A 22,043-nucleotide genomic window follows, 5' to 3' on the forward strand; every position below is an offset into this window, starting at 1 on the left:
TCATGTACTGTTTACACGACTCTTACATTCTACCCAATTTTCAAACATATTAAGAACATATCATCTTGATAGCTCTATATTTTCGGATATTCTGGTAATTTGCCAAATCAAGATCGTGCCATTACGATTTTCTTCTTGGAACATTAACTATGTTCATCCAAAAATTCATATCTACGAATGCTGGACTATTATCCGCTTGACTTAAGATCGGGAAGAGAAAACGAAAGCATGAAGCTCCGAAATATAATGGAGAATATAAAGCCCGATAACAACCCCGAAATTACAAACCGTGTATATAAATGCGTATAGCAATATAAAGACACGGGAGAATGAAAAACACAATGACCCCAAGGTAATGGTAGAAGAAAATAACTTCCTCCGGTGGTAGATGAAAAAGAAGAATGACGGATATGAAAGTTAAAAGTATATCAAGAATCAATACTGGATGAAGCATATTAACGAATGCTTTAAAGTATGAATTGGGGAGAAAGACTAGAAGGTGTGAGCTGTGGAAATAAATAAATGAAGGGGGTGGAACTATAGTAAAATATCAGACAGAGAAATCGAGACAGATTATCGCATTTAATCAAAGAAGATCCTGATTTCCTTAATCGCCGAAGAACCAAATCTTATTGCAAAGATTTTCTTTAAATCCCATGAATTCCGGAAATCAATCATAACTACGTCATCGGTTAAAACGAATATACGTTTACTCATTTCACTCTCTTGCGATAGCTTCACTTATACTCTTCGCGTAATCAAATTGTTTTATCTATATTACTCAATGATGATAAAACTCTATTTATCAACTCATATTTGTCATGAAAACATTTTTATAGTTAGCCATGACGACCTCGATCAAATTTCGGGACGAAATTTCTTTAACGGGTAGGTACTGTGACGACCCGGAAATTTCCGACCAAATTTAAACTTAACCTTTATATGTTTCTGACACGATAAGCAGAATTTGTAATGTTGAATCTCAAAAAGTTTGGAACTACATTCATGTAATCAATTACCCTTTGACCGTGTTCGACGATTCACGAACAATTATGTGTATATAGATATGTATATATAATATATAATATTAACTGAAAACATTAACAAAGTACTAGATATATGATACTTTACATAAACATATTTGTTTCGATATATTTATCGACAGAATTAAGAGATAATATCAAATGATTGAATTATCAGATACATTATGATATGATTACGGGCCTATGTTATGAGGTCCACTGTGATTTAAGAAATCTATTTTTTTGACAACTCATTACTTAACCAGTATGATAAAGATAACGATATTTATATTTTATTTTATTATATATATATATATATATATATATATATATATATATATATATATATATATATATATATATATATATATATATATATATATTATCAGATACATTATGATATGATTACGGGCCTATGTTATGAGGTCCACTGTGATTTAAGAAATCTATTTTTTTGACAACTCATTACTTAACCAGTATGATAAAGATAACGATATTTATATTTTATTTTATTAAATATATATATATATATATATAATGATTTAAATTAATATTATATATATTTTTATACGCGTATTATACGTACATAGTTTTATACTTTTACTATACTTTAACTTTATCTTTACTTTACTTTTACTTTACTTTAACTTTAATAATTCATACTTTAAAATTTAACTTTAATAATTCATACTTTAATAATTCACTTTAATAATTCATACTTTAATAATTCACTTTAATAATTAATACTTTAATAATTCACTTTAATAATTCATATTTTAATAATTCACTTTAATAATTCATACTTTAATAATTCACTTTAATAATTCATACTTTAATAATTCACTTTAATAATTCAAAAATCTATTATAAATAGAATTCAATAGGTATCATTATTTCATAGAAACTTGAAAATATATATCTCTAAACTCTCTCAATCGAATTACATATATATATATATATATATATATATATATATATATATATATATATATATATATATATATATATATACATACTTAGTATTATTTCAAGATATTATTAGTATACATAAAATACTACGACGGAGTTATATTCAAACGATTTCAAAATAAGTTTTCAAATGGGATAGAGCTAAGGAAATTATGGGTTATAGCTATGAAGGTTATGGGTATTGATCGAGGGTATTGCTCGTGAGGTCAACCTAACGTTTATCATTTTCGTTGCGTCTACGTACTTTCCTGCAATATTGAATCACAATATTGATACGTGAGCATTCATATCTTATCTTTTATATATTAATAGTGTATCCCTGACTAGTGCTCGAGTATATATGATTATGCATTTTTGTATGCTTAGTTTCGTCGTTAAATAGTTTATGATAAATCACGAATTTGATACATATACTACTGAGATAAGTTATATGATATGCATGTTGTTGAAAATCTGAAGAAAAAAATTAATAACTTTTCATTTCGAAATCGTGTGGTTTCGATGAACGGATTAAAAGATATGGTCAACTGAATTATCATTAATTTTAATATTATTATTAAAACGATTATTATAACTATTATCAGTTGATGTTATTACTAAAATTATCTTTATTACTAAAAATTAATATTTTTATTGAAACTATCATTTTATTATTTTTATCATTATTATTATTATCAATATTATTTTATCAAATAAATATGCGTACAAAGATATTTTTACCACATGTAATGTAATTACATTAATAATACATACAACTATATTTTTATGATATTAAGTGAATTTTATAAATTTTATTATTTGAGATATATAAAAGTATATTTTTATCATATATGAATTTTAATATAAATTTTTATTTATTAATAAATGACTTGTATTATTTAGTATAATAAGATCTGATAAATATATTTAAATATATAAAACTACTATATATAAGTTATATAATAAACATGTATAGATTTTGGAAGTCATTTTGGGTCAAGTTGACTTTTGTTGACTTTTGCATGTCGGTCTCGAGCATTAGGATTGTGATACACTACGACTTGACCTAAATTGTTAGACAGATATTGACCAACATATAAATATATATACTTAATATAGGTTCGTGAATCCGAGACAAACACTGCACTTGTTCAGTGCCGTCATATACATAATTGCTACGAAATACAGTATTGTGAGTTTCATTTGCTCCCTTTTTATATATATTTTTGGGCTGAGAATACATGCGCTGATTTATAAATGTTTTACGAAATAGGCACAAGTACTAAAACTAATTCTATGTGGGTTTAAACCAGAAATATACCCTTAGCTTGGTAACATTAAACTACTTGTCTATGTACGGTAGGCGCGAATCCTAAAGATAGATCTATTGGGTCTGACAAACCCCATCCTGACTATGGGATGCTTTAGTACTTCGAGGTTATTTTAAACACACCTGATCTGGTGTACTTGAGAGGGTAAAACATGAACATTAAAGCTTATTACCGGGTGCCTACAACTTATAGAATACTTTTATACACTTGCGAGTGTACGGATATTTATAGAAACTGAAATCTTGTGGTCTATTACTATTACAGAAATAATGGATTATGATAAACTAATGAACTCACCAACCTTTTGGTTGACACTTTAAAGCATGTTTATTCTCAGGTATTAAAGAATTCTTCCGCTGTGCATTAGCTCATTTTAAGGATATTACTTGGAGTCATTCAAGACATACTTTGAAAGACGTTGCATTCGAGTCGTTGAGTTCATCAAGATTAATATTAAGTCAATTATAGTTGGATGTAATATGAAATGGTATGCATGCCGTCAATTTTTGATGTAAAGAAAGTTTGTATTTTAAAAACGAATGCAATGTTTGTAAAACGTATCATATAGAGGTCAAATACCTCGCGATGTAATCAACTATTGTGAATCGTTTATAATGTATATGAACGGGTCCTTTCAGTTTGACATCCCCACTCGGGCTAGTCGCGCTAGCATTTAACGGGTGTTTAATACTTCGTCTATTTTAACGTACTCGCCAAGTGTACTTTAAGGGGGTGATGTATTATTTTACGTTAAGTTAGTTACCAAGTGCCCACGGTTAAGCATATACTTTTTCATACTGTTTTGAATACGAAATCTCGTGGTCTACATTACGTTGTTGTTTACAATAAAACTATAGCTCACCAACATTCGTGTTGACGTTTTTAAGCATGTTATTTCTCAGGTGCTTAATTGAAATTGCTTCCGCTGTTATAGACTCGCTGTGTTAGACTTTCGCTACATTGTTAGCGATGTCTCAAGCATGGACTTTTATTTTTGCATTTACTACTTATTTTTTTTGCGAACCATGGTTTTGTAATGACCTTAGTGTCACGTACTTTTGTTAATGCTTTCTATTCGTAGAAGCATGTTGCCTTTGTAAAACATTTGACGTTGGTAAAAATGTTACCTTTTCATGAATGCAAAACTTGTTTTAAAACAGCATATAGTATTATACCGTGTAATGGACCTGTTGTTGATGATCAGTACACATTGATTTTGTACGGGACGTCACACCTTCCTTTCGACTCTTAAAGCATACAAGCTCGCCCGACGGACATTCACGAGACTTATGTCCCCTTTGCCCACAATTGTAACATTTAGACGTACTGGAGTCCGACACTCCCTTCTCCATGCTACCCGTGCTCTCAATTACACCTTTACCTTGATCATAAAACAACTCAGGACACTCCGACCTTCAGTGTCCATCTTTTCAACACTCAAAACATATGTCGCTTTTAGGAGGTGCATTTGTGCAATCAAGCGACAAATGACCCTTTTGTGCGCAATTATAGCACGTAGGTCCATAACCTCCCTTACTCCTTTTCGTCACATTTTCAACACCCTCGGGCATACTTCTCGCCCTCTTACTAGGAGCACCCTGTGACTCAAACTTGCCTTTACCCGAAAAGTGATCGAATGTTTTCGGAGAATGTGATTCAAAACTCACTAATACTCCTTCACCGCCACCAACTTGAGGTTTGGGAAACCTCTTATCAAACTCTTCCCTTGCGACTTTAACCACTTGGTCTCGGACCATTTCAGTTACTCGTCCTTCGATTGATTCCTTGACTACTTGTCTAACTTCGTTGGCCAAACCCAAGACATAATGTCCGAGCACGGCCTCAACCCTCGCCGTTAACTCATCCTTCCTTTCATGAGTAGGCGCGTCCGTTCCGATTCCATCTTCCGTCTTCATTCTAAAGAATGCACATCGATTAAACAACGAAATGTAAAGGAAACGACATATAGCGCATACACAAAACAATTAGCGCAAACTTAGTTCGCCTAAACCTAGGCACTAACTAAACCCGGTCCGATCCGAAATCCTACAAGTCCCGCATAAAGCACAAACACAATAAAGTCTAAGTCTAGGCACCTATCTCAAGTCGCCTAAATCCCTTAGACCATGCTCTGATACCACTTGTAACGACCCAACCCGTTATCCAACCGAAATACGCTTATTTTTTTTAAAAAAAAAAGTCCAGTTTCAGCAATTGGAGCGGCGCGGCCCAGGGTGGAGCGCGCGCTCCAAAGTGGTCTGTCCACTTCTTCCTTTTTTTGGCAAAAAGATCTCCCACTTCCTAACACTTTTAGACGAAACGGTTTTCATAACACATTACAATAAGTAAAACTAAGAGATTCCCAAAATAAAAACGAGTTTTACAACACCGGGCCCACATCGTCCCGAATTACGAATTTCGTACAAAATACAAGTTTCGACCACAAAAGTTTAATTTCTAAACGACACCTAGAGCATGGTGTTTGGGGTTAAACTACCCAAATCTTGGTCGAACTTCCAAAAGCTAACTCTCCGAGAGTCACTAATCCAAACGAATACCTTTGCCTTATCCACGCCAGAGCCTAAAAAGGTAAAAAATGAGAGGGTAAGTAAAACGCTTAGTTAATGCAATAATTATACATAAACATATATAACCTACTTACTTGCAATCACTTACACATTTATCGCATACATGCTAGCAATATAATTAGCATACCATTGCAAAGTATAACGCTAAACCTCCGACAACACAAGCTAGCTTAACAATAGCATATAACACGAACAATATAATATGCTACACTACAACACACAACCATTGATGTACACAACATCCATTAGTATTCAAGATTCCAAGGCTAGCCCTACGAATGGTATCGTCAACATCGAACTTAAATCCCATCCGTCACAATTAATGTGGTATCGTCAACATCGAACTTAAAACCCACATATGAGGTATCGTCAACATCGAACTTTAACCCCTCATCAAATCACTACAATAGTGGTATGGCATCGTCAACATCGAACTTTAACTCCATACATGAGGTATCGTCAACACCGAACTTTAAACCCTCATCCAACAAACAATAGTGGTATGGCATCGTCAACATCGAACTTTAAATCCATACCCCGCAAGCAAATAAATCATATACATACATATATAATTATTCCACTCACCTTAAAGCCTTTTGTGAATGGTAATCGAGCTTGCAACCTTCAATGTAATGTACCTATTACATTATGCATATAATCAATCACACAATCAAGTTGGTCAACCAACTCACTCATCATCCTAGTGTCATTTTGACCCATAGTGCAATTTTGACCCATTTGCACTCTTAATCATAATATTATGTCAACTTTGCCAAAACCCTAACACTAGCCAATTATGGCCTTAATACACTTTTTAACGCAAGGTTAACGCATTTTCACACTCATTTAGCAACTTAGGTCATCAAAGACTCTTTGACCCATTTCAAGGTTACCACACCCATTTGGGTCATCAACATACCCAAATAACACCCACTTACTAAATATCAAAGTGTGTTAGTGATTAACTAAGCATTTAAGACTCATAAACACCAATTATCACTTTGAAACCCTAGGTTAGTCATTCTTGAGTCCTCATGAATCAATCTTACCCAAAACCCCCAAAATAACCAACAATGGGTTTTATGTTCATCACTAACCCAAAACCTTAACCCTTAAACAAATAAAAATAAGGAAATCAAGGTTAAGACTTACCACTACAATCAAAATGTAGCTAGAGACTAGATGAACAACTTTAATACTCGAGTTTTGGTGAAAATCCAACTCCTTCTTCTCCAAACCAAGCTCTCTCTCTCTCTCTCTCTCTCTCTAAACTCTCTTGCTTCTCACTCTAAGGTTTAAGGTGTGTGGATGAGCGGAAGAATGGAAGAAATGAGGTTTGGATAAGGTTTTGCATCAGTTTTGAGGTTCCCAAATCGTCCATATGTGAAAGGACTATAATACCCCTTATTTAACCCCTTTAAAAAGGCTAAAAAATGCATCAGGGGCAATCGAAGCGCCGCTCAAAAGGGTGGAGCGCCGCTCCAACCTACAGATACTGCAGCCGAGTAAAAATCAGGATTAGCAACTTGTTTTGGCCATAACTTTTCGACCGTAACTCCGTTTTTGATGAATCAAATTTCGTTGGAAACGTAATAAGATATTCTTTCCAATGGTCAGACTTTGAAATATCAACTCAAACTTTATTCAGGGTTGAAAAATTACGTTACACAAATTGTAACTCAAACAACATCCAGAATAACGTGTAACAGAAAAATGGGGTGTTACACAAAGACCCCTTAGATAGACTTGATTTTTGCCTGCAAACGGATGGCAGACCATTTGGCAAGCTGTTTGCAGGCCCCGTTTGCAAGGGTGGCCCGTTTCTGATGCCCGTTTGTCTTGGCCGTGTGGCAAGCCGTTTTCCATTGTGGCAAGCCGTTTGGCAGCCCATTTGGTAGGCTGTTTGGCTTGCTGATTTTGCTGGATCGTAACTTCATTTCCTTGATTGTAGCTTGGTTTCTAGTCTTTCACTGTTTTTGCTCTAGAATCTTTGTTTTAGCTCCGATTCTCTTGATTCTTTTTGCACCGTTTTCGTAATCACTTGATCTTCAATTTTAACCAACAAAGCAGGTATTTTGGAGATAAAGCTTGGAACTTTATTGTTTTCGGGCCTTAATACCGGGGTGAAAACATGACTTTTTAGCTAATATCAAATATCCCACACTTAGACTTTGCTTGTCCTTAAGCAAACTTCTCGTTTTTACTTTAAGAAATCCTTCCGGAGTTTCTTTTCGAATAGCCTAAGTGGTTTTCTTTTTATTACAAGAGCGAGAAATAAGGTGAGTTATCTATGTTAGGGTTGAAACTATCTGTGCAAGCATGCGAGGAGGTTACATGACTTAGGCTAGCTTTCAAGGGTCACTCAAATCACACAAGTGTTTAGGGTTCCCTATAGATCTAAGAAATGAATTCACTCATAGCCAACCATGTTGCACCCATCCTCATAGGCTTGATAAAGACTCAAATCCTTGCTACTATTGTGAAAACGGTAATGACCATAGCTTCTAGGTCATTTGTCAATTGAAATGATGAAAAGGAATTTTGGAGTGGTGGTGAAGTTGTTTTAAGGCGAGAAAAGGGTAATATAGTCTTGTTAAAGACTTTTATTCGGAATTTCAGAAATGTAAGATAGATAGGAGTGCTAAAAATTTTTTAGAAGCACTTTTGAACTTTTCTCCTTTTGGAGTGATAAGCATATACGGTCAAGTTCTTTTTCGGAGTTTCTCTTTATAAGTTCTGCTCATTTTTTCAAAACTTTGAAAATACACTTTTTTTTTTGGAGATTTTATCTTAAGAAACTTTCTGCCGGTAAACTTTTTCAAGACCTTTGCCATGATACTTGAGAGGTTTATAATCATCGGGTTTTCGGAAGGAATCTCATTTTCTAGATTTTTCGAGTGATAGTAAAGATGATGTGGATGAGGTGTGGTAGAAGTGGTGGAGGTGTGAAAGGCTTATTTTTGACATATGGCTAGCTCTTCTGATTATAAACGAATCACATTTTGTTACTTGGAAATGTAGATCTAGAGCAAGTTCTGATTCTGAGTACAGACATCGGCACTCTCAACGGAAAATAGCGAAGCATTAAAGATGAATGCTGGTCTTATTTGGGTGCCTCACCATAATCAATTTAGGTCGATAATGCCTAGTCATGCAATGCTCTATTAGAGATTCGGTTCATCCCAACAAGATTTCTACCTTACTTAAGCCTTAATTTTATTTATAGACGTTTCAGGTTTTCAAAAGTACTTTTTCTCTTATTAAATATTTTGAAATTTGGCTCAAGACCTCGGAATCTTTGTAATGGGGTTATTTAATATGGCATAAAAAGATTATACCAACATCCCACACTTAGACGAACATTGTCCTCAATGTTCCTAGTGCCTCCCACACTTAGGAGTTTTAGTTAAAGATTTGGGGAGTATTTGTCTAGTGTTTATTTAGGTTGGAATCTAACACTTAGTGATAAGCTAGGATGTGGCATAATTTAAATTTGAGCTAGTAACGGGAAGAAAGGAGTACCCCTAGTGGATGAAGACAGGTTGATTCAACAATTATTCCGAGTTATCGCCGAGAAATCGGCCGAGTAGTCCGAGTTTTGCAATCTTGCATAAATTACACCACGATGTCTTTATTTGATATGGTTGGCTATGTAAAACCTCCGATTCGTACAAAACTCAGCCTAAACTATAGTAATTCAACCTAATGAAACTAAAATTGCCATTTGTATAATTGTATGTTAAATATTATAATTCGGTATAATAACAATCATTACGACTTTAACAAAATAATTCTCAAAATCATCCGTGAAATGGAAATCAAGATATCACATGTCAAATATATCATAACATATTGCAAGAAGAAAAAAAAGAAAATTCAATAATATAAAGATTAAAGAGTGTAAGATAAAGAAAATAACTTCAATAAGCCGTTATTCACATAGTTAAGCACGTTCCAAATATGACCCATAACCCAACGTGTCTAATCCACCCATTTTGACACGTCCAATGTGAAATGCAACATAGTACACATAACTGAACCAACCCGCTTTTTCCTACTTAAGATACATATGATTCTCTGTAAGGAAAAAAAAATAACCTTTTAGGTGTACTATCCACAAATAAGTTAAGTTTCAGGATGCAAGTCTTACCCTTTTGAGTGAAGCCACCATATTTGGTGACATCCTGTAAATGAAATTCATTAATACATATATATTAAGATATTATCAACACCAATAAAAGCAGAATCATTATTGTTTTACGATTGGCCTAAATTATTCCAAACGTCATAGACCGCGTCGAAGCATGTACATAACCTGAAACGATAGAAAAAATATGTTTAGTTGTACCGTCGAAAAATTAATCTAATCATCAAAATTGAGCAACTATAATACCCAGTTGACAAGATTGCAAATATTCAATCCTAAACTCACTAGAATATAGAAGTCGCCTTGTTTCCTTGTAGTGATGGTAATTTAAGTTTTTAGTAGCATTTTTAATCAAACAGATATAGAAAATAAAGCAAACTTAATGAAAATTTTGTGATATTTTAATAATATAAAACAATAACAACATAGGTTCTAAAAGAAATCCGGGAGAGATGAACTCACTATGTGCTTCCAGTAAGGCAGTGCAGCAGGATGCAGGAACAAGGGACGAAGGTAGCTCTCGTAGAACATGCTACACATGAAAAAGCATAGGTAATAAATAATCAAACCATGATATGAAAGTTAAATCCTTTTCTTGTATATAGTTTCCTTATTATTTACATTGATCAAATAACAGCCATGATATAAAGCTTAAATTTTTTTCCAGTACTTTTTCCTATTTATTTATATCAATCTAAACAATAAACCATCATACAAAGCTTTACATTTTCTCTTATTCTTTTTCTCAGAATATATACAATGATCTTAAATTAAAACAGGCATGTACCTTGACACAGTCATCAACAACATAAGCATCTCCTCATCAGAAGCAAATATAAAATAAGAGGAAAAAAATATCCACAATATTATAACTTCCAATGAACAGGAAACCGCTCGAATCACAAAAAACAGATGTACCAGAAGCAGAAGTTGTAATTTCATAGGAATAAATCGAAAAACAAATTTAAAAATAGAAAAAACCCTAATTAAAATAACAGATATATGAAAAATCATCTACAAATCGTATCATATAATGAGAGTGTTAGCAATTTATCTGGAAAAAAAATACGCAGAAATCGACAGCTTAAAGGGATCTAAAAACAGATTTCCAATATGTATTATATAAATATAAAATCAGATTTCCAATAAAATAAATCCATATATGTTGCATAAACGTTGTTTCTCAATCGGAACACGACGATATCCAATCAGAACCCTAAAGGAGTATCAAAACATAATTCAGATGAGTACTATAAAATGTAAATTGAATTAGATATATAATGAAAAATCTTGGTTTGAATATTAGTGGTGGTGGCGGTTGATTTTTTTTATGTTACGTGAAGAAACCCCCGATTGTATTTAATGGTAGTTAGTTTGGAATGATTGAACAGGGACAAACACATTGTGATCAATATTGTAAAGGGAGGATTAGTGAACCAATCGAAGAAGACGATGATGTTTATAAGTTATTGAAAAGCGATTTTTAAACTCGGATGTGGAAAATAGTTAATAACCCTAAAAACATTCCTCGCGAAGAAGATGTATGGTGAATTTGACAGCGGTTTATTGGACATCGGTTTATTGGATGGCACAACGGGTAATGTTTGAGTTGGTATATGGGAATTTTAGGAAATACATTTAATTCTGACATCAGACAAAGTATTCTGACATCAGATAAATGGTAACCATTGGATCAAGTCAAAATAATCTCATCTAAGGGTGGGGATTGACTACTTTAATTGATTTTAGGGCAAATGGCTCGAAAAAGTAACCTATGTTGTCAAATTTAACAATCAAGGTAACCCAAAAAAAGATGCCCGAAAAGGATTTTAATTTTAAAAACTTCAGAGAAAAGGTAACATCGTTAAATTCATTAACGATCGTCAGTCAAAATTACACAATTAGTCCCTAAAATTTGTTAAAAGATTGCATCAATAACTTCTTCATCATCTTCAATCCCAATCTTCATCCTCTGCATAAATTCCTTTCACCTTCTTCCTTGTTCAATGTAACCAACTGTTCCCATTACTTTGGTCTCTTTTAAACTCAAGAAAAAGAGAGCAAAAGTTTTTTAATGTCTTTTTTTTTTTTTTTTTTTTTTTTTTTTAAAATGGAGAACACAAACATTACAGAGAACTAAAAGTCTTTGAATTATAATTTTTTTTTTTTTTGTTATTTTGGAAATGAAGAACACAAACATTACAACCAAGGTGCATTACCTGCATATAGATGAGATACGTAGCCAAGAACTTTGCACATTCAATCTCTATTATTCTTCGTACTCAACCTTTACACCATCATCACATACTTCATCACTCCTTAAACTGTGGTTGGAAATCCATCTCAGTTTGGAAATTCATCGCCGGAGTTGGTGGCGGCGATGGGTGGTTGACGGTGGTGATATTCGAAAACAGTTCGAAACTTGATAAAAATTCACTAAAAGCTCCAGATAGTTGTGTTATAACCATTCAATCATTTCTCCATTCTTAGATTTTTCAAAAACACAATCTGATTTTCCCAACAATTTGGTTTATACATGAATATTTTTGGACCAACAAATTTCGCAAAACCCTATCAAATGGACGAATTAATTCCTGAAATTTTAGATAAATGATCACTAGATGATTGTGAACGTTTCTACGTTTTCATATTTGACCAAAACACTTCGAAATCAAAACCCACTAAAAAGTCAAAGAAAGTCAAACTGGATCTAACATAATGATGATGATAGGTATTAAGAGTGATTCAATCACCATCCTTAGATCTTACTATTTTGTTGTATATTTATAAGAATCGATTTTGTTGTAGATAAAGTTTTGTAGCTCAATTTCGTGTTCAAGTTCTCAGATCGTATCACATTAAGAATACGGGTGTTGTGGGTGTTTTTATGCTATAACACTGATATGATCTTGATGTTAAGATAAAACAAACATATTTCAGTTGATAATATATAAATATACTGATGTAGATTTGTTGTTTACTTGAATTGAACTTTAGGGTGAAGATGGTAATGAAAATGATAAAGAGGATTTTTGTTGCAATTTTTTAAGAAATTTCAAGGACCAAATATGTATTTTTTACTAACGATCGTTAATGATTTTGACGAAGATTACCTCAATTTTAAAATTTTTGAACACGTAATCTTTTTCTTGCGCAAAAATTAAATTGAAATCCTTTTCGGGCTTATGCGATTTGGGGATTACCTTGATTGTCAAATTTGGTAATTTATGTTACCTTTTCGGGCCATTTGTTCTTGATTTTATTTAATTCTGAGGTAAATAAGACTTTGTTATAATAGATAAAGTAGATGTGAACTATACTTTATTTTTGCAAGGCTACTCAAATATATCATTGAAAGTTAAGAATAATTGTTGTGCTATGCTCTACTAATGTCTGTTAGTGGTTTAATGTATATCAATCAACTAAAAATTTATCTGTGAATGTTGTAAGTGTAAAAGAATGCATGCAAATTCATGTGTAAATGTTGCAAGTGTAGAAGAATAACATGTACACATGTATTGAAAAAAAAAAACTGAATCTTACATATGTAATGTATGAAAAGGTGAGATATAAACAATCTTTCATCTATTAAAAAATAAGAAAAACATTTTTTCACCCAGAATGAAATAATTCAAAAGTAGGGGAAATCTTCTCTCTCTATTCTATTGATAAAGAGATTGTTTTAAATGGGACCTTCGGCCAGTAAGTGAAACAAAAAAAAGTTTAAAAATAAAAAGTAAATAAAAATAAAGTAAAAAATACTAGGAAAAAAACGTCATGGAAATGATATAAATCACATTTTCATGTGCTTTAAATTTTGATTGAAATTTAATTTAGGCTCTAATGCGTTGATAAATTATCGTCATCTATTGACTCAACTAATAGAGCTGACAGCATATATTGAAAAAGAAAAAACATTATTTATATTTATATATAAAAGAAAAATTTTAATAAATAAATAATAGATAATATATTTCATAAAATGTCAATCGAGCTTTTCTTAATTTTCCTTATCATTATCCTTATATGCTAAACACCATCGGAATTTGTGTCGCTTAATTACTTTTGTAATTGTCGTTAACTTAAAAACGCCATCGTATTGGTTTCACTTATTTATATTTTGCACTATAACGAAAATCATTACATACTTTATAATTTACCAGTATATCATTTTTATAATTGTATTGTCGTATTTAATAAGGATAAGGATTTTGTTAAATTAAAATGTACTGGGCATATTATTTAGACACAATAAATTTATACAAAATGTCGAGAAGAAAAAATAGCGTCGCGCTAAGACCATTTTTAACGCGGCGTCAGGGGATCCTGTCAGGCTCGCTGACGCCCTCTGATGCCCCTAACGCGGTGTCAGCTCTCACACCCCCGGGGCGTCAGTCGAGAATCTCACGGAAAAAAGGCGTCAGGTTGTGTGGTGGTTCGTAATTGGTCGAATTTTGTAGCCGTTGTCAAACGGATATTTTTCATTTTTTTAAATTTATATGACTTTAATTGTTTTCTATATAAACCCATCAAACCCCATTATTTTTAACATATCAAAATCTCTATTTTCTCTCATTTTAACACTTTCGTATGCGTATTCAGTTATTTCTCCAAATTTCTCGAGGTATTTCTGATTTCGATCGTAATGAAATTCCCAATTATTTTACATATTTCAGAGAACGTTTTGATGCTATCGGTAGGCCGACTTTTACAATATTGCAAAAAATGACTTCGGCTCTGCGCCAGTTGGCGTATGGAACCGCCGCCGATATGTTTGATGAATATTTAAAAATGAGTGAGCAAACCTCAATAATTTGTTTAAACAACTTTTGTAAATGTATTATTCATTTATACAAAGAACGTTACATGAGATCTCTCAATGCATACGATGTTGAACGATTATATAGTAAACATGAGGAGAACATGGTTTTGAGGGTATGCACGGGAGTATTGATTGTATGCATTATGAGTGAAAGAATTGTTCAGTTGCTTTAAAGGGACAATACACTCGGGGTGATCACAAGAAATCCACCATTATGCTAGAAGCAGTTGTTTCGTATGACTTGTGGATTTGGCATGCATTTTTTGGGATGGCGGTAAAAGGACCCGTCCTAATCCATCCGGAAGAAGTCCACATCGATTACAAACGAATCACAATAGTTGATTGCATCGCGAGGTACTTGACCTTTATATGATACATTTTACAAACATTGCATTCGTTTTTAAAAGACAAACTTTCATTACATCGAAAGTTGACGACATGCATACCATTTCATAATACATCCAACTATAAATGACTTAATAATAATCTTGATGAACTCGACGATTAGAATGCAACGTCTTTTGAAATATGTCATGAATGACTCCAAGAATTGTCTCTAATATGAGCAAATGCACAGCGGAAGATTTCTTTCATACCTGAGAATAAACATGCTTTAAAGTGTCAATCAAAAGGTTGGTGAGTTCATTAGTTTATCATAACAATCATTTCAATATTTTAATAGACCACAAGATTTCATATTTTTCATTTCTCATAAACATACGTCTCATGCATAGAGACAAAAATCATTCATATGGATTGAACACCTGGTAACCGACATTCACAATATACATATAAGAATATCCCCATCATTCCGGGATCCTCCTTCGGACATTATATAAATTTCGAAGTACTAAAGCATCCGGTACTTTGGATGGGGCTTGTTGGGCTCGATAGATCTATCTTTAGAGTTCGCGTCAATTAGGGTGTCTGTTCCCTAATTCTTAGATTACCAGACTTAATAAAAAGGGGCATATTCGATTTCGATAATTCAACCATATAATGTAGTTTCACGTACTTGTGTCTATTTCGTAAAACATTTATAAAAATTGCGCATGTATTCTCAGCCCAAAAACATAAAGAGTAAAAGGGATTCAAATGAACTCACAATACTGTATTTTGTAGCAAAAATACATATGACGGAACTGAACAATGCAGGGTTGTCCTCGGATTCACGAACCTATATCATTTGTATATTTATTAATACATATAATCGAAATCGAAATCGAACAAATATTTATATTATTGTTAGTGATAATTTTTATATTATTAACTTATATATTTTATTATATATTTATTTTTATATACATAATCTTTTGTTTACAGAATAATAGTTATAGTAATACTAGAGTAATATTAATAATAAAAATGATAATAATTATAATACTTAATATATTTAACTAAGATAATAATGGTTATGATTTCATTAGTGATAAAAGTAATATATTAATAATAATAATATACTTATATTAATAGTAATGGTTCTAATATTTATAAAGTGATAATAATAATGTTAATAAAAATAATGATATTAATAATGATAATAATACTAAATTGTATCATAAATATAATAAATGTGATAAGAATAGTTATAATAATTTTAATAATTCCATTAAATCATATTTTGATTAAAATTCTAGTCATTTTCATAATAATAATGTCTATATCAAAATTTCTATATTTAATTTTAATAATAATATGAAAACCTTTATCTTCATAGTCATGATAATTATAATCTTTGTAGTTATTAACTATGGCTTCTCATAACCTTAATTTGTATAAAAATTATAATTTACGTGTATTCATATAATTATAACAATTTTCTATAATTTTTAATATAACAACTTTTATTATATACTTGTTTTATTAACCTGATTACTAACCCTGAAATCATATTAATAACACTAACAATAATAATATAATGATAATAATAATACTAATAATAACAATCATAATCATAACAATAAGAATAATTAATAATGATACTAATATTAGTTAGTAATAATAATAATTATAATAATAATAATAATAATAATAATAATAATAATAATAATAATAATAATAATAATAATAATAATAATAATAATAATAATAATAATAATAATTAAAAGAGTTGTACCCTTAAAGAAAAGCTCAAAAAAAAAAGATTGTCACCGCCGGGACTCGAACCCGCGACCTCCCGCACCCCCAACACGCACCTTAACCGTTGGACCATCCGTTTCATTCTGATTTAAAGCTCCAATGTTATTTATTTAACCCGATTATTATTTTCTGTTCTATCTTCTTCCTTTCTTCAATATTCAGTCGACTCAAATTCGATTCCAATCATTTTTCCACGTTTAAAATTAATTAAATATTTAGTATTAGCATTTAAATATATACAGAACCATTATAAGATGAATTAAATTAGTAAAAACAAAAAAATAAATAAAAAAGAATACGTTGTACCAGTTTTTGAAGAACACAAATAAACTCAAAATCAAATTCGATAATCTAGAAAGTTTTAGACTAGAATTACAACACGAACTGTACTTCAAATCACACCCAGAAACTTTCTAAATTATTAATTTCAACAGAATCGATCTTCAAAACTTTAATTTGATCAAAGAATAAAAGTTGACTTTTATTTTCAAAACTTTGACTCGATTAATTCGAACTCAATATGAAAAATTGAAAGATGAAACTCTACAAAAAGTTTGTTTGGATGATTTATAACGAGACTGCATTAATAGATTTTGAAAATCAATACAACATCGAGCCTTTGCTCCTTTGAGTTCATAACAGAGGTTAACGGTAGTTTAAAAAAAAAAAATTTAATTACACAGACCTTAAGGATTGAAGACTGTTATAGTTGATAGTGTTGATAGAAAGTCGAGTGTTTTTATTCATAACAGAGAATAATTCGAATGTTATATCCTGATAGCTGGTCGACAGGAATTTTTAACAGGAAACAAATATATAATAAAGAAAAAAAATAAAAAAAATCTGATATTGATTTGCAACGGGTTTTGTCTTCAATTGAGATTGAATCTGTTAATGTAATCATATCAGAGACACAAAACAAAAGTCCTTACAGTAGGATCGAGACTTGAAACAGAATTGGATTCTATGTGATTTTATCTAATTAATAATAATAATTACTATATGTAAATAATAATATCTTTAATAATAATAAATAATAATACTGATAATAATATAATATAAATATATAAAAGATAAATGATTTTTATTAGTACAGATAATAATAAGAATAATAATAGTTATAATAATCAAAATAATTCTTAAGAATAATCCTAATGATAATGATATTTAATAATAATAATAATAGTAATAATTACTAATAATAATACTATTAATAAAAATTAGTAATGATAATATTTATGGTAATATTAAATGATAATAACAATATTGAAGATGTTATTAAAAATACTAAAAATAGAAATATTAATATTGATATTTGTCAAAAATTATTAATTATTAATAATACTAATATTAACATTAAAGATAACACTGATAATAATAAAAAAATGATAATTGCTATTAATCATGTTAATAATGATAATAATAACAATATTGATAACTACATTATTACCAATAATAATGATATAACTTTCATATAACAAATTTCATATTATAACTTTAGTACTATTAATACTACTAATATAACAATGAATATAGTAACAATATAACAACTATAATTAAACTTGTAATTTAAATTTAATATATAACTTAATAATTTAATTTTATTATATGATGATATTTATTGCATATTTAATATTTATATGTTATATGTTATATATATATATATGTTTCAACATAATAATTGCTAATAGAATCATTTATATATATTTATCTTATATAGGTTCATCATAATATTATATATATACATATTTATATATTCACTTTAATAATAATTTAATTACTCTGTTCATTATTTTAACATTTTAAATTTCAAATTAATTAAGATGTATTTTATTAATCCAAAATATTTTATATTTTCTTATTTTTATAAATATATATATATTTACATATTTATTCACACACAATTGTTCGTGAATTAGCTGGCATGGTCAAAGGGTATTTGATTACATGAATGTAGTTTCAAACTTTTCGAGACTCAACATTACAAACTTTGCTTATCGTGTCGAAATCAAATAAGATTCAAGTTTAAATTTGGTCGGAAATTCCCGGGTCATCACAGGTGGATTCCAACAATGATATAAATATTTTGAATCAATCACCGTTTTTGATAAACTAAAGAACGGAACAACTCCACTCGAACCATTTGAGGTAAATGGTAATCATTACACAAAAGGCTACTACCTCGCTGATGGTATATATCCTGACTGGGCTACCCTAGTCAAAGGTTATGCGTGCCGACAGATGAACCAAGGATTAAGTTTACACGGTTTCAAGCTAGTACTCGAAAGGATGTTGAGAGGACGTCTGGGGTTCTTCAAGGTCGATTTCATATTTTAAGGTTAGCGGTACGCACTATGTCGGTGAACAAGATGCGAAGAGTTATGGATTGTTGTATCATATTACATAATATGATTTTAGAAGATCAAGGATTTACGTTAAGTGATTGGGAGGAAGATTTCATTACCGAACTGATGGAGAATCGTCCAGAGCGTATACCGAATAGAGGACGGGATCAAGACGTTATCATCCGAGAGATTAGAGATAGGATGGTGCACGACAAACTAACCACTGATTTTGTTGAGCATATTTGGAACCTTCCGCCCTCATTTCGCACTACGAACTAGTTTAATTAATAATTTAATTTATGATAATGGTTAGATTTTAAGTATTGTTGAATTATATTAATTTATGTAATTGAATTTTATGAAATATTATTTTGTGATCGTTTTTATATTTTATATGCATTTTATTTTATAAAATATACTTTGTATTCATATTTAATATAAAATAAACAAGAAAAAATAAAATTGGTAGAACCCACATTTAGATGACACATAAAAGGGTCGTCAGGGTTATTTTGTATCAGAAACTGACATCTGTCACGTTAAAAGCAGATTGTACATTTTCGGTAAAAAGTATACACTGTAACGTCGTCACAAGTAGGTTATTCATGGTCTAACAAATTGTACCACTCTGAGTCTACTCTCTTAAATTCAATCCACAACTCTCACCATCCCAACCGTCTACTTTATTCAGTTATAATAAATCAACGAACGACGTTATAGGGGCAGGATCAATGAGGAAGTAATCAATCGGGGGGAAGTGAGGGGAAGCAAAAAAAATAATTTTCGTTTTTTTTATTTTTTTTTCAGGCTTCAAGATCACACGAAAATATAAACATTTAGAAAAGTCACTTCGTGATGAATGTTATTATTTAGGCGGGAAAATGATCGACAAAAATAACATTCAAGATAATATTGTTCGTGAAGAATGTTAACGTTTTTTTGCCATGTTTTGTGAAGTAAAATTTAGCCCGATTTAGAGTTTAGGGTTTAGGGTTTGGTGTTTTGGGTTTATTCCATAAACCAAAGCCACCAAACCCTAAACCCTAAACTCTAAACCGTTCGTGTTAAAAACTCAATCTAAATCTTAAATCTAAAACCTAAATCTAAACCCTAAATTTCTAAACCCTAATATCTAAACCCTATAAACCCTAATATCTAAACCCTATAAACCCTAATATTTAAAACCTCAACATACGCTCGAAAAAGACGATAATTGTTATATATTAGTTCTTCGAGCGTTTTTCCGCCAAAATAAAAACATTTATCACAAAGTGTCTTTATTAAATGTTCATATTTTCATCCAATCTATAATGTTCGTGAACAAAGTTTTTTTAAAAAACGAAAAGAAAAAAAAAATTTTGCTTCCCCCACTTCCCCTCGATTGGTTACTATCCTACCACCTAACTTATATAAGTGCAACAACAGCAATCAAAATGCAAACACACCGAAACAGTGCCCACCCCATACCTGTAGCTTACCAAAATCCAGATCATAGGTTCGGATCCGAACCTATAGGTTGTGTAACCAAATGTAAATTGTTTCTCGATCATCGGTTTTAGTGAGAGAAAGAGTGTTGTAGTTAGTAAAGAGAGCTAATTATTATACTCCAATATAGATACGTATATAATGTATGTTAATGATACCGCAACCCTCATGCGCACCTCATATGCATGCGGGCGCTTAATAGTGTGCGTATGCGTGTGCTTGTGTGCGCTATGCGGTATGCGGATTGTATCTGATTCCTTTGTTCCCGGTACGGTGGTTGCTTAGCTGTCAAATAAATATCTTTTCCATAATTATATCCGTGATTCGGGGGAGTCAGTTATGGATGAGATTAACGTGATCTGGGACGGTTCTAGAATTAGGGTTTGCCTATAAATACAAACCCTAATCATCATTTACCAGACATGGCATATTACGTAACTATCACACACGAGATACATTATGCAAAACAACATCATTCAGCATCTCTTCAAGGTTAACAGGTTAGTCTTTCGTAAGCTAGTACCTACGACCTTATTTGGGGCCTCTTGATCGACGACCGTTACCAGAGGTGGACTTAATCACTTGGCCACCCCGCCGACATCATCATGTCGGCCAGGGTTATTCACGGTAGCCGGACCGGAGAGCCACGTTCTAAGATCCTTAAACCCCTCCTTATGTATTGAGCAGGCATATTAAACCCCACGGTTAAAATATGCATGATCAAGTGGTGCTTTCATTGAGAGTCGAATTAATTCAAGACTGTTTAATTGCTTTTTCTTTTAAGGTTTTGAATTGTATGACTCGTTATTTACAAAATTTTTGAATTTTTTCTTTAACAGTATCATGACTTCCGAGGAATCATCGGAACATACCCAAACAGATGTTCAGAACGCACCGTCTGGTAGTCAACATACACCGGTTATGACTACGGGGGCCGCTATTCAAGCGGGGTACATGATATACCCTCCACCTATATCCAGCGTACCCTTTCAAAGGTACAAGCCGATATATCCAGACGGGGTTACACCGCCAAGAGCAAACTCACCAGTCACAACCATGCGGCTGGACTTTTCGTCAGTGAATCCAAGGGTCATCTTTGCAGGCACTAGCGGTGGAACAACGGGGCCGCATGTGGTTTGCTGCGGCCAGGTACCTATTTACAGTACCACTGTTTCAATACCTCTGCATACGCAGAGCATTCAGCAGAATTCGTCAT

At 31.7% G+C, this 22,043-nt stretch overlaps 1 long non-coding RNA gene across 1 annotated transcript; it reads right to left on the reverse strand.

Annotated features, from left to right (window-relative positions):
- Window positions 1–9,798: 9,798 nt before the first annotated feature.
- Window positions 9,799–11,599, reverse strand: LOC139891894 (uncharacterized). The gene is made up of 3 exons (XR_011773894.1): window positions 10,824–11,599; window positions 10,499–10,568; window positions 9,799–10,204 (listed from the first exon to the last, which is right to left on the reverse strand). It is a non-coding gene; the product is annotated as an uncharacterized lncRNA (long non-coding RNA).
- Window positions 11,600–22,043: the final 10,444 nt, after the last annotated feature.

The sequence above is a fragment of the Rutidosis leptorrhynchoides genome, chromosome 2 (assembly GCF_046630445.1).
Source record: "Rutidosis leptorrhynchoides isolate AG116_Rl617_1_P2 chromosome 2, CSIRO_AGI_Rlap_v1, whole genome shotgun sequence".
NCBI lineage: Eukaryota > Viridiplantae > Streptophyta > Magnoliopsida > Asterales > Asteraceae > Rutidosis > Rutidosis leptorrhynchoides.